Consider the following 14053-nt stretch of genomic DNA (forward strand, 5'->3'; position numbering starts at 1 on the left):
ATTTGCTGAATTATGAAACCTAAAAATTATGGTTCGTATTTCACTATCGAAACACTGAAACCTGTTTCATTTTCCGAAATTCCAAAGCTTTATACTTCCCATAATTCACCTCTTTATATTATGAATATTTGGAATAACTTGCGAATCTTAATTGTAACGGACTTTTGTATTTAAACTCTAAATACCAATGAAAATGTATATTTGATATATTTGAGAAATCAATTTACTAAAGTGCCGATACAATAATAACTATAAATACCATCACTAAATGTTATGACAAATACAGATCTACACATTTCTTTTCTTTCAGGCGCCATTCTGTCACGACTTCCAGCCTTTTGCAGTATTAAGATTTCAGAATGTATAACAGTCTGCTCATTGATTAAAGTGTTGTTTTTTATTGTGAAATAAAGTTTTGAACCATGAAAAAAGTAATTCTAAATTTAAAAATGTGATTTACATTAATCGAAGTGAAATGCATTTTACTATAATATATTTTGAATTCATAGTTTAAAAGTTTCTGTTAAAGAATTGTTTATGGTTTCTCCATGTTACGTAAAAATTTTAACGTGAAATTAAGTTTAGAATGACGAAAAAAGTAATTTCCAATTTATAAGGTCATCCAGACTAATCAGAGAAACTTAATAATTGACTAACAATCAAATACACTCCAACAATTCTCTTCTAACAGCACTATGGTTTAATTTTAATTCTCGTTGAAACTATGTTGAAGGCAAGACAACAAAAATTAACTTACCAAAGAAAAAATAAATCCGGACCCGGAGAACAACTGTACTAATAACTATCTACGATCAGGCAGAAAAACACATTTTCGTTGTTTCATCCGAAATAGCGAATATAATGATCCTATCGGAAGCTTATCTCAGCTAGAATGTGTGACTCTCGCAACGAGAGGTGTTCTGCAAGTGGACATAATTGAGCTCACACGCGTGCTCATATGCATTCCATATAACTTGCGATTACAATTATCCTAGCCATGATGTGATTTACCTTTGTAAACTCAATGTGCGGATTAGCAATTCAATCCAATGACCGGTGTAATAACGATTATTACATCCTGCATCAAAATATTATTGGTTTTTGATTGGTTAAAAATGTGTCACATGATCCAAAATAAACACTTTCTAGCAAAAAGTACTATCAACCTGAAATAGGCGGTACATAATTCTTTACAAATAATAAAGTAATGTCAATTTTATGTCGATATTCGTTATTTCGACCCTTTAGCAAAAAGTCCGGGATCCCTCTCGTGCATCTCTTGCTAACCAACACTCTTGTAGTGATACTTAAGACCCATTTTTTACTCTTTAAAGGCCACACATGTAAACTTCCTGTGCCACTTCGTATTCATCATTAGATAAAAATACCAAAGGCTTCAAGATTTTTCAACTGTTTCTATTGCAAGATTAATGTATATCAGTATTGAAAGGACTTTCATGGAGCTTATGACGACCAGAAATGGGTAATTTTGCAAAGCCATTTTGTTGCACAAAGCAATCTTTCATTCAGCGAGAACAGAGAACGTGGACTGCCCTTTTAAGGCAATGTGACGTCACTGCCAGTGCCTGGCTGGAATGCTTCCCAGGGAGTGGAGATTGTTCACACGTTTTGTGCGGGCAAGCACTGAATCCAATGACCGGGGTAATAGTATATTTGTAAAGCGCTTAGAGATATTTGTATTTGTATATAAAAATTAAATATTATTATTATTATTAAAAGGACGTCACATTGCCTTAAAAGGGCAGTCCACGTTCTCTGTTGTGCAAATCTAAAAGTCCCTAATAACCATCACCTCACACCCAAATGAGTAGCAATCGACAAAAATGAAATATTGAAAACAAACATCCGCTTCCGTGATTCCTGGAACACTGCACTGCAAGTTTCCTAGTTAGTTAAACACGTTGAAGACAATCCTTCGAATGTGATAAATTCCTACTTTGTGCTAATCATTGTCAGAGTCACTGTACATTGGAGTGATCACATTGGCTATGTAGGAGTCGGCAGTGAACAAACGCTGATGAATGATGCAAACAACAACTTGATTCCCTACCAAGCAAAGGGAACTTGCTGCATTTGCATTTATTTTAAGTAGATGCTTTTGGAACATTGAATATCAACCGATGGCATTTCGCATTTTTGGATTAGCATACGCATGATACGGTGAGGCAATGTTTGTAATTCTCTTAGTGCTATAATTCGGTAGCCACTAAACACAAGTAATGTTCTGCAATTTGATATTTGAATTCAGATATTCATAAACGGTTTATCATCTTACTTTATTCACCTGATAGAAGTAAGCTTGTCGGCTTTCTGAGTTAAACTGCCAATGTGTATTTTTTCACTTGTAGAATTCTTATCAAAACGAATGGTTGACAAATATAAAGATTATGAATAAGCTTGTCAGCTGCCTGAACTATCTCATCAATGTGTATTTAATCAACCATTACATTTCTTATTTGAATAGAATGATTGATTAATGACATTAAATAAAATGAAATTAAAAGCATTTAACGAACATTAAGTCAATATTATGGAGATAGTCAAGCACCATGTGATTGGGGCGACCCGAGTAGGGCTTTCTCAAGTAATGATTTGTTTCTTTCAATCCCCATATTATGTGTGAAACAGCCCTATTGTGCATGGTTAACCAGTGGTCAGACAATGTAGACAAAGGGTATTTGAATGGTGTAGCTTTTATAGATCTCCGACGTGCATTCGATACAGTCAACCACTCTCTCCTCTTAAATAGATTACATCAATATGGTTGCTCTCCGCATGTAATTAAATGGTTTCAATCATACTTGAAAAATCGCCAACAATTTGTCTCATTAGGGAAAGAAAAATCAACATTTAGAAATATAACAATGGGAGTTCCACAAGGGTCCATCCTGGCCCCGCTCCTTTTTACTCTATTTGTTAATGACCTCCCATGCTCCATCTCAAATGGCATTGTTTATATGTATGCGGACGATACTACTATTTCTGTATGTGGAAAAACTAAGCAAGAGGTAGAACTCAAACTGACAAAAGCTCTTGGTGAACTGAATTCTTGGCTAAATAAAAATAAGTTGATTTTGAATAGTGATAAAACCAAAACGATGCTGCTAGGATCAAAGCAAAAGCTTAGATCATTAGATAACAATATGCTGTCGATTGAATTAAATAGATGCCAATTGGAATGTGTATATACATATAAATGTTTGGGAGTCATAATTGATAACAGTCTTGACTTTAAAAAACATATCGAAAGTATTGCTTTAACTGTGAAACAGAAATTAGGAACTATTCGTCGATGTAAACATTATTTTGATAAAGCACAATTGAACAAACTGTACTGGGCTTTTGTAGTGCCCCATTTAATGTACTGTTGTACCGTTTGGTCTGGGAGATCTGAAGCAAACCATAGTAAACTGGAAAGGCTACATAAGAGGGCAGCATATATGATATCTCGTTTGTCCTGGGAAACCCCATCTGAACAAGTGTTTGAAATTCTATCCTGGCCGAAAGTAGATCATCTGTTTTTTAGAGCATCTTGTTGCATGATTAATGCTTACATAAAGCTGCACCTGAAGTACTAAGTGATAAGTTTATTTATATTGAAGCGATATCATCTCGAACAACAAGGAGCACAAATAAGATGCTAATTAGGATGCCACATGTTCGTACAACCTTTTATCGTAAGTCATTTCTTGTCACAGGTCCATCAAACTGGAATAAATTACCCGAACGTATTCGATTTATAAACAATATGAAACCATTTAAACAAGAATTGGCAAAATGGCAAAAGACATCCACGTTTTAATATGATTATGGTATGATATAACTCTTCTTTCTCTCCTCTTTTTATATATTTTATCATATCTTCTTCTTGTTTTCTGTTGTTGGTTTGTTATTGTGGTTGTATGTTGCTGTTGTAATTGTTGTTGTTGTTGTTGTTGTTGTTTTTTTTTTTTTAATTACCTTTTACTGTTTGCTTTAATAGGATATATGGCATTTACAAATTTGTACCATATACATTTTACTCATTTCGTTATTCTCTATGTTCAAATCCTTTTTTATAACCTGGTTTGCAATTTTTGTTTGTTAAAATCGTATTTTGTAACTTTCTATATTTATTTATAATTTTATATTGGTATCATGTACATTTTACTCATTTCGTTATTCTTTATAATCAAAGCCTTATTTATAACCTGGTTTGCAAGTTCTTGTTTGTTAAAATCGAATTTTGTAATTTTTTATGATTATTTATATATTGATATGTTGATGAAATGTATATACTTGTTTGTGTCATGAAGGGCCTCAACGAAAACCAGTAATTGTTTGCTGATTGGGCTACCCTTCTTTTTAAAGATGTGTTATAAATAAATAAATAAATAAAAAATGTGTCAAATATCCAGATTCGAATCTTTATCAAGTGCACTTGATTTATTTTTTCACTCTGGGCAGAATTTTATCCTATTCATATGAATAAATAAACATCTGTGTTAAAATATATATGTGTGTGCGTATGCGTGTGTGTGTGTGTGTGTGTGTGTTTGTGTGTGTGAGCGCGCATGCGTGTGTGTGAGAGAGAGTGTGTGTGTTCTGTTAATGCAAGAAATTTCGGAGTACAGTTCGATGCGCATTTGAATATGAGGGAACACATCACAAATGTTTGTAAATCAGCATATTACATGATCTATAATCTCACACATATTCGGAAATATTTAGATAAGGACATTACCAAAGACATTTTTCGTGCATGTATCACCAATTAGTTGGACTATTGTAATGGACTACTGTATGGGATCCCTGACTCTCAAATAGTGCGATTGTAACGGGTTCAAAACACCCGTGCAAGGCTGATTTGTGGTTGTTCCAAATTCATACGGATCACCCCAATTTTAAGAATTTGCATTGGTTACCAGTACGCCGAAGAAAACCATTCAAAATCTTGCTGATTGTATAATTATAAAGCACTTCTTGCTCAAGCTCCTACTAATATCGAAGAACTGTTAAATTTCAAACTTTATCAACACAATCGAAACTTGCGCAGTTTCCGAGATACTTTGTTGCTACAGATCCCATCTTTCAAACCAAAAATAACGCTAGGTGATCGAGCATTTGCTTGTGCTGCCCAATAACTTTGGAATAACTTACCAACGGAAATAAGGAAATCACCATCTGTAAATATCTTTAAAATCAAAATTGAAAGCACATCTTTTCAATTTACTGTAAATCTAAGCATATCAGGAGCTCTTGTAGCGCAGGAGAATATATACTTAATGTTGGATAGTTTTGCGCTCTATAAATGAACTATTATTAATGTCAGTATGTATGCATGTATTATATTTTCTTTGCCGTAAATGCATTTACTTCCCCAAAGAGAGAGGCTGTAGTTAGGAGGAGCAGTATTAATGCAAATAGAAGTACTGTTTATCAAATTAGAAGTAGTAATAGTAGTATTGGTAACAGTTGTAGTAGTAGTGGTATTACTATTAATATTGGTAATAGCGGTAGCAGTATAAGCAGTGGTAGTAGCGGTGGTAGGCCCTAGTAGTAGTAGTAGTCAGGCGCAGATTCAGGCGGGGTACATCCGGCCCGTGCCGCCCTTTCAGAGGCTAAAAACAAAAATAAATTAAAAGAGAAGAGAAAGAAAGAAAGAAAAAGAAAGAGAAAATAGAAAAATATTCGTGCATGTGGCACATTTAATGAAAATATCACTGAAATTAACCATATGATTTATGAGATATGAAGCGAACAAAGTACATACAGAAAAAAGGGGAAATAAATAGATTCTGACGAAATCAATAGGTGCTGCGCTACGCTACGCAGATTACCTTTATTACAAATGTTAAACTACTGTTTCAAATGAAACAAGCTATTATTGAATTTTAAGAAAAAAAAGTATGTTATATTCCGTTCTAATAGGAAAAAAAATCCATCAAACTCTGACCCGATAAGAATTTAAGATACTGCTATTGAGAGAACTGAGTCATTAAGTTTCTAAGGCATCCTTAATCATTAGTCACTTGACTGGAAGTATCACATTGCTAATGTATCTTCTAATTTGTTATAATATTTACTTGTAAATGCTGAAGGATTGCGAGGGAGCACAGCGACCGAGTGAGAAGATTTTTGTATTTTTATTAGTCTAAACGCTGCACTCATGGGCCCTCCGGAGCCTAAAAATGTGTTGCAGTCTTTAGTCAGTATTTGCTATACATTTTCAGGGGCACTTTTTCAAATTGTCCCCTTCTAAACTAAAATTAAAGAGGGACATGTCCCCCTCCCCCCGTCCCCCGGATCGCCGCTTTTGACCTAGTAAGTTTTATTTATTTCGCAATTTAATTTAATATTGTGTTTACCTTGATAAGGGCCTCATGTACGAGCACAAGTTGCTTTTTAGTGGTCCTGGCCTATTATGTATTCTGTATTTACAATTTATAAATTTGTGTAATGCCAAAGTAAACTGAATTATCATAACATTTAAGTTAGAGGAATACGACCAATATCAATTTGTTTTGACTACGTAGACTTTGTCAGCGGCAATATTTCCTTACTCTTTCTTTCTCTCTATCTCTTTCTTTCTTAGACCCTCTTTATATCCCCCTCTCTAACTCTCACTCTCCCTCTTTCTTCCTCCCCCTCCTCCCCTTCTCTCCCACTCTCTCTCTCTCTTTCTCTCTCCTCCTCTTCTCCCCATCCTCTCTCCATCTCTCTCTCTCTCTCTCTCCCTCTTATTTTCTCTCTTTTATATATACCTTTTTAATAGTTCTCTGAAACTGGTGACCTCTTCTCCTAGATGAGGAAAGAAAGATCAAGAGAGTTCAAAACAACAGGAAATAACGCACACCTCGTATTCGGGCTAGGCCTACTTTGTGAAAATATGGGGAAACTCCCCAACCATGAGCTAGCAAACAAAGTGCACTATCTTTGCTGCAGGTGTACTTGTACTAGGCAGATGTCCTGATCGAAAATCGACTTTATACTATGAATCTATGTAATGATTCTGCCCTGTACACTCTTCATTCTTTTTTAATCAATTTCCTTTATAATTTCCCTTTTAACAATAAATTCATCACCATATTTTGCTATTTACCTACCTTTCCTTTCTTTAATTTTTTCAGCAATTTTGTACCCATTCTAGTTATTTGATTCTCTCTAGCCACCACATGATAATCATTTAATTATGTATCACTTACTATTTCATTGTATTAATTATTTCTACTATTTTCCGTTTGTTATCTTTGTGGTTTTAATTTGTATCTTTTGGTTGCAATGAACAGGGACCACGATCCCGAGGGACGGGGGACACGTCCCACTCAATTTTTTTTTACGGGCGGGGGGGGGGGGGGGGAGGTAAAGTCCCCCCTCCCCGGAAAATTTGAAAAAAGTGCAAAAGAACATGTATAGCAAATACTGATCAAAGAATGCAACACACTTTAGGCTCTGGAAGGCCCAAGCTGAGTGCAGCGTTTAGACTAATTCAAATTAAAAAATCGTCTCGCTCGGTCGCTAGGCTCTCTCGTATAATATCCTTACGAGTAAATATTGTGGAAAATCTCCCATTTCGTCCCGACCCCCCCCCCGGTCATGAATAGTAATCGCCGCCCATGGCAATGATTAGTACGAAAACCAACCTCATTTTCGGGGGCATGTTGCAATTGACGAGGGTGGAGCCTCGTGACTTATTATATTTGTCACATGATCTTTTTCTCTACTAATCAGACATACTTTTTGTTATATCGAACCGAAGGGGTTAACTTCTTAATGTTGTAGGCATTAAATTTGAATGGACAATAAGCAAGAATCCTTTCGAAACTAAATTCCACATCTTAGGGGTATGTACATGTCGATATGTGTTTTCTCAAGCTTTATACCACATCGTCATCAAATTTACATAAGAGAATAATAATTTGACCGAAACTACCCCACCCCCTCCCGATACATAGATATTTAATGCTAACGATTGCTTTATTCCTTTTAAATCATTCCCCAATATTTTTTTAAACTTGAGATAGTTGTTAAGATTCCCTAAAACATTTTGTCTTGGGACATATTTAATGTTCGTATTAGCCCCTTCTGATAATCCTGGATCAGGGCCTAGATACATGTACTGCTTGTTTCCTCTGTTTGAAACATATGCACTTGGATTTTCTGCTCATTTTAGAATACTGAAGAAAAAAAAAACGCCTCCAAATATTTAATGAGACAGGCTATATGCTTATGACCTAATGATTGTATGAACAATTATGAAGCAAATAATTATTTTCCCTCATGAATACAAAGTCTTCTTTCATGCATTCGGCGAAATCTGTCATTTGAAGCAATAAGAATTTAGAACGGACGTAATTTTCAATGCTACGAATGAGAAATTCACAAATCAGTGACCATGAATTGAAACCAGAGAAGTTCTAAACAAGGCCATATCTGGAAGTATAAAATCTCTCAGCCAAGAATAAATAGCAACACATCATATCTTAAAGTATACTACATTTGTCATGAACTAGGTTTATGAACTGTATATTATTGCTAGGGAACCACTACCCTCCTCATTCTGTGATTACAATACTGTACGCAGGTATACTTATTTTTTTCATCCAGTTCTCCAAAAAGTCCTTCTCTCCTTGCTTCCTATTCTGTTCTACTCTCTCCTGTTTCAAATAAAATCTACACTTTTCTTCTCTCTTTAATATCAAATACCACAATCTCTTTGCTTACAATACTTAACTTTTCAGGAGCAAACATTTTCTTTTTCCTTGGCCTTTTTCATATCGTGCAATATTTCTTTTCATTCAGAGCAGTGACTCGGAGGTAATTGTATGCAATAACAATGCTTTTAACAACAGTCTTGTACAGTGCGTCCCAGAAAAAAGAAACCGAAAATTATCGATGTTTTATCATAACTTAATCACAATAATAATTAACTAGAAATGCAATCGTGTCACAACGATGTGCGTACAATGACGCCATGTTCTACGTGTCAAACGAAAGAGCTTCTCTCGCCCTATCCAGAGCAAATTTGTAGGAGGTCTGTAGCTTCTGTGATATTGGAGATAGGTAGGGCGAAAGAAAGGCCTCAACAGTGACCTTGATGGGATGGTAGTGACTATGCCTACGAAGTTTGAAAGAAATTGGGATATGGGAAAGGACGTAGAAAGGGCTCGCAAGCACTGCGTGCAAAAACCAAGGGGATTTGGTGCATGTGTGTCATTGCAATCAAGATCGTTCTGGGGGTCAAAAGCGTGAACCCGATATGCCCCCATAGACAATGCGGGTAATGGATGAGCGGAAAACGTACAGGATCTTTATTATGACCGGAGTTAAATTGTTTTTTATCTCTCTCTTTATGTCTCTTTATGGGCCGTATTTGGTATCATTAGAAAGAGGATTTCATGGTTGTTATTGTAAACAACTCTCTCTTTTTTCTATGATAATCCTATCGAAACACGTGATGTAAAATAGATTTATAGGACAAAATGGCGTCTTAAATGGCCCCCTTGACCAATTTCAAAAATCCGGCCAAGAGGTGCCCTGCGTATTGGAACTCGGCATGTCACTGCAAATTTTCAAGGAAAAAAAAGGACGTTTAGGGGGCGAAAAGCAGTCTGAAAAATGACGTCGGAGCCGATACGTGTTAGATTCGGGCGGAAACTCGGCGGAATTCGTGTAGTGACCTTTGTTCAAATGCGATTTACTCACAATTTTCTGTGTGAACATATACTATACTTGGTATCATTCGAAAGGGCACTATATTGCGGTCAGTTTGACACCATTGTCATCTGCGCGCAATGTACTGCACGCATTAAAGGTGCTATTACGTAATGCACAGCAAATTCATCATTTTTGGCGATAACTTTGCGCTGACGTTATTAAAATTTACCAAACTTGGCAGACAGTTGTCACGTATATGGATACATGTGTCTGCCAAGTTTCATTGACGTAGGTATAACGATCGCCATTGTAGAGCAAGTTGAAGTTATTTCTCAATTTTCTTGAAAACTGCATATTTGGAGGGCATTTTTCGCAAAGGCGGTCAGTGGAAAGGGCATATGTTCAAGTATCTAAATCCAAAAAAGGGTACGGGTCTGCCAAGCCATAATGGAGATACGGCCACAGAAGGAAAGCCAATTCCCAGAATTTTAGAGGGCGCTATTTATGTTTTGCATAGCCATTTGAGCGTGAAATATGGCATGGCTATGTGCAATTATGAGATAAAGATACTGCAAGAAGATGAGACGGAACGGAATTGGTAAAAGAAAGTTATTGCAATTTTTAGATTTGTAGGGGTCTATTTTTCAAGAATTTTAAAGATTTTTGACGGAGTCGGTTTCAGATTTGAATTTTGAGTACGAAGATGGCATTTTGAAGGTCAAGTTATACGTCGCAGATGAAAGAACATCTCTTAGACTATCTAGAGGAATTTGTTAAAAGTTTGTAGGATCTAGGATAGTGGGAATAGGAAGGAAGAAAGAAAGGCCTTAAAATGGACCAGAAACAGACAAAAAGCGCCTGGACGGTTATACATGAGTGATTTTGAAAATCGAAGAATGTAGTGACCTTGATGAGATGTTAGAGACTATGCCTATGAAATTTGAAAGGAAAAGAACATAAGGAAAGCACCTAACTAGGAATAACAAACACAACGTGCAAAACGAATGCGATTTCCTGACGATAAGGATAAGGAAAACCAGGAGGAGAATATTAATGGGGCAGAATGTGAACGAAAACAAGGCAATGACGAAGGTCGTCATTGCAATAACATTGGATGGATCGCCCTGCTCAGCTGTGCCAGTACAGCACAGCTGTTCTACCGAGGGGTCCAGTTTACAATACAAAACAAATTAGAAAAAATGATATATCAGAAATTAAATTCTTAACATATTGGTAAAATATAAAAACAACATCGTTTACACAGTATCATGCCCCCACCCACCCAAGAGCAAAACCCAAAACCCCCACCCACCCACTTATTTTTTTATTTTTTTTATTTATTTATTTCTAATATTTTGACAGGGTAGCCCATTCACCAACAAGTAGTGGTCTTCCATAGGGCCCTGAATGAACATATTTACATCGTTTATAACATTTATACAGAACAGTTACAAAAATAATACTCGTTTGCAAAATAAATATAATCATTAACCTAGTAAACAGTAATGTCAATAGGAAAATATTAATTAAGTCGCAATTATGTGAATAAGTCATGTAAATATTACAGAACATGCACGTAGTGTATGTACGGCTGAGCCATTCACAAATTACAACTTTGTTTAAACAATCTCTTAAATGAATTGACAGAGGAAGCCGTTCTCAATGAATTATCTAGCTTATTCCATTCAAATATGGAAGAAACAATTGGGCTACACTTATAACAATCAGTGTGAAATCTAGGCACACGTAAACATCCACTGTCTATTTGCCTTGTATGATGCTCATGTACATCAGTAGGATTGATTAAGCCTACCTGAAGGTAAGAAGGTGCTAAGTTATGAACGCATTTATATATCATCATAACGCGACTTAACTCAAACCGCTTGTCTAGTACGTGTCATCCATTTAAGACTTGTGAACAAATCAGCCGACGGTGTGTCATATGTCTTGTTCAATATTATTCTTGCGGCCCTCTTTTGAATTTTTTGCAGCTTAGTTGTATGAGAATGAAATCGGTTCGACCATACAACAGAGCAGTAATCTAATCGTGGCAACACTAGACTGTTATAAAGTAACTTTAAGGATTTTTGAGGCAAAAAACTTTTTGCTCTCTTTATCATGCTAATGTTTTTCTGGGTAAGTTTACTTACGTTTCCGATTTGTTTAGACCATTTCAATTCTTCATCTATCAAAAGTCCTAAGCATTTGGTGAATTGAACTCTTTTGATCAAATTGCCGTTTAATGAAATGGTAAAAGATTCAATTTTCTTGAGATTAGCAGGAGAGCCTATTAACATGACACAAGTTTTTTCAGTGTTAAGAACAAGACGATTTTCCTTAATCCATGCCATGACTCTGTTTAACGCAACAGTTAATTTTTCTTCCACAACAGTTGCATCATTTGCACTGACGGTAAGTGTCGTATCGTCAGCATACATATCTATGATACCTTCAGGAGTACATTCAGGTAGACTATTAACATATATTGAAAATAAAAGGGGACCAAGAATTGAACCTTGTGGCACACCTAATTTGATGGTTGATGGATGCGACTTGGCTCCTTTGAATTGGGTCACTTGTTGTCGATCCCCTAAATATGATTTGAACCAATAAATAGTCCTATTACTACAACCTATACAAGCTAGTTTATGTAGAAGTAGCTCATGGTCAACAGTATCAAAAGCCTTACGAAGATCTATGAAGGCAACTCCAGAAATTTTTTTGTTATCAATATTCAACGACCATTGATTTACAAGTTTTGCAAGGGCAGTAGCTGTTGAATGTTTAGGTCTAAATCCAGACTGATTAGGGTGTAATAATTGATTCACGTCCAAGAATTCACTGAGTTGTTGGTGGACGGCCCTTTCTATAATTTTACTCACGATAGGTAATATTGAAATGGGGCGGTAATTATTCAAAGAAGAAATATCTCCAGATTTGAATATTGGTACTACCCGAGCCTTTTTCCATTCACGTGGAACAACTCCTGTAGACAGGGATTTGTTAATGATATCACAAAGAGACTCTGCGATAACATTCTTCGTCATCTTTAAAAGTTTACAGCTGATGTGATCTTCACCAGTTGCTTTATCTATACTCAGATTATCAATCTGTTTCAATACAAAATCCTCAGTAATCAAATTCAAATTAAATTGCGAATGAGTTGGACCAATATTATTGTCCTCGTCTACTCTCAGTTGAGACTTATTCCTTCGCAGGTCCTTTGTAATCTTAGTAGCATTAGAAATGAAAAAGTCATTAAAAGCTTCAGCAATATTTGCATTGTCTGACACATTAGCACCATCAACATTTATGCTATTGGGAGATATAGGTAATGACTTAGGCACCAGGTTTCTCAAACATCTCCACATTTGCTTACTATTGTTATGATTTTGCGAGATCTGGTCTGCATTATATTCTCTTTTTCTTTTCCTCATGAGATGAATAACTGTATTCTTTAGATATTTGTAGGTGTCCCAAAGATCATCACTTTTGTTAGCTTTAGCAGCTTTAAAAATTTATCAATATTAAGATTATTTTATTTCAAAGGGAGATAGTTTTCAACGTATGTTTATTTTGTAACCTTATGAATTCATTGTAATTTCGGGATGATTTTAAAGTAAAAGGTAAAACGTTAAACTGTGATGCCCCACGATATGAAAACATTCTACGAGATGATTCGGTATGTGGTTTAGGTAAAGATAAATTTCCGATGGAACGTAACGAATATTGGTGATTAACACAGTGAAAGGAGTCCTTTCAGTAAGGGGCATTGAGGTCATGAAGGATTTTAAAAACAATGGAGTTTGTATGTTTTAAACGACGACAGGCCAATGATTCCCAATTTAACATCTGGTGAATATTACAATTTGATATGTGTTTGAAAGGACTTATCCCAAGAATAATTCTGCCTGCTCTATTTTGTAACTTTTGCAATTGAGTGCTATATTTTTTATTACTTGAGTCGTACACTCCATCAGCATAGTTGAACATAGGAATAATAATGGATTGATAGATCAATTTTAACCTAGACTCATTCAAATAATGACGAAGCCGGTCCAAAAAAATTATAAGCTTACTAACTTTTGCAGATGTATGTTCAATATGTTTATCCCATTTTAATTGCTGATCTATAATAACTCCAAGATATTTTACACTTCTTGTGGCTGGATGCACTTACCCTGTATAATTCATTTAAGTGCATTACGCTTGTTTAACATGTTACGAGACCCAATCAACAAACTTTCTGTTTTGTCAAAATTTAGACTTAGCTTATTAGAACACATGTCCATTTGTAAATATGCTTTAACTGAGTGTTCAGTGTATTTTCTATAATTGTTACATTTTTATGGGAAAAATAAAGAACTGTGTCATCAGCGTACAAATGGATAGTACA

The sequence above is a fragment of the Strongylocentrotus purpuratus genome, unplaced genomic scaffold, assembly GCF_000002235.5.
Source record: "Strongylocentrotus purpuratus isolate Spur 01 unplaced genomic scaffold, Spur_5.0 spur5_scaffold_19, whole genome shotgun sequence".
NCBI lineage: Eukaryota > Metazoa > Echinodermata > Echinoidea > Camarodonta > Strongylocentrotidae > Strongylocentrotus > Strongylocentrotus purpuratus.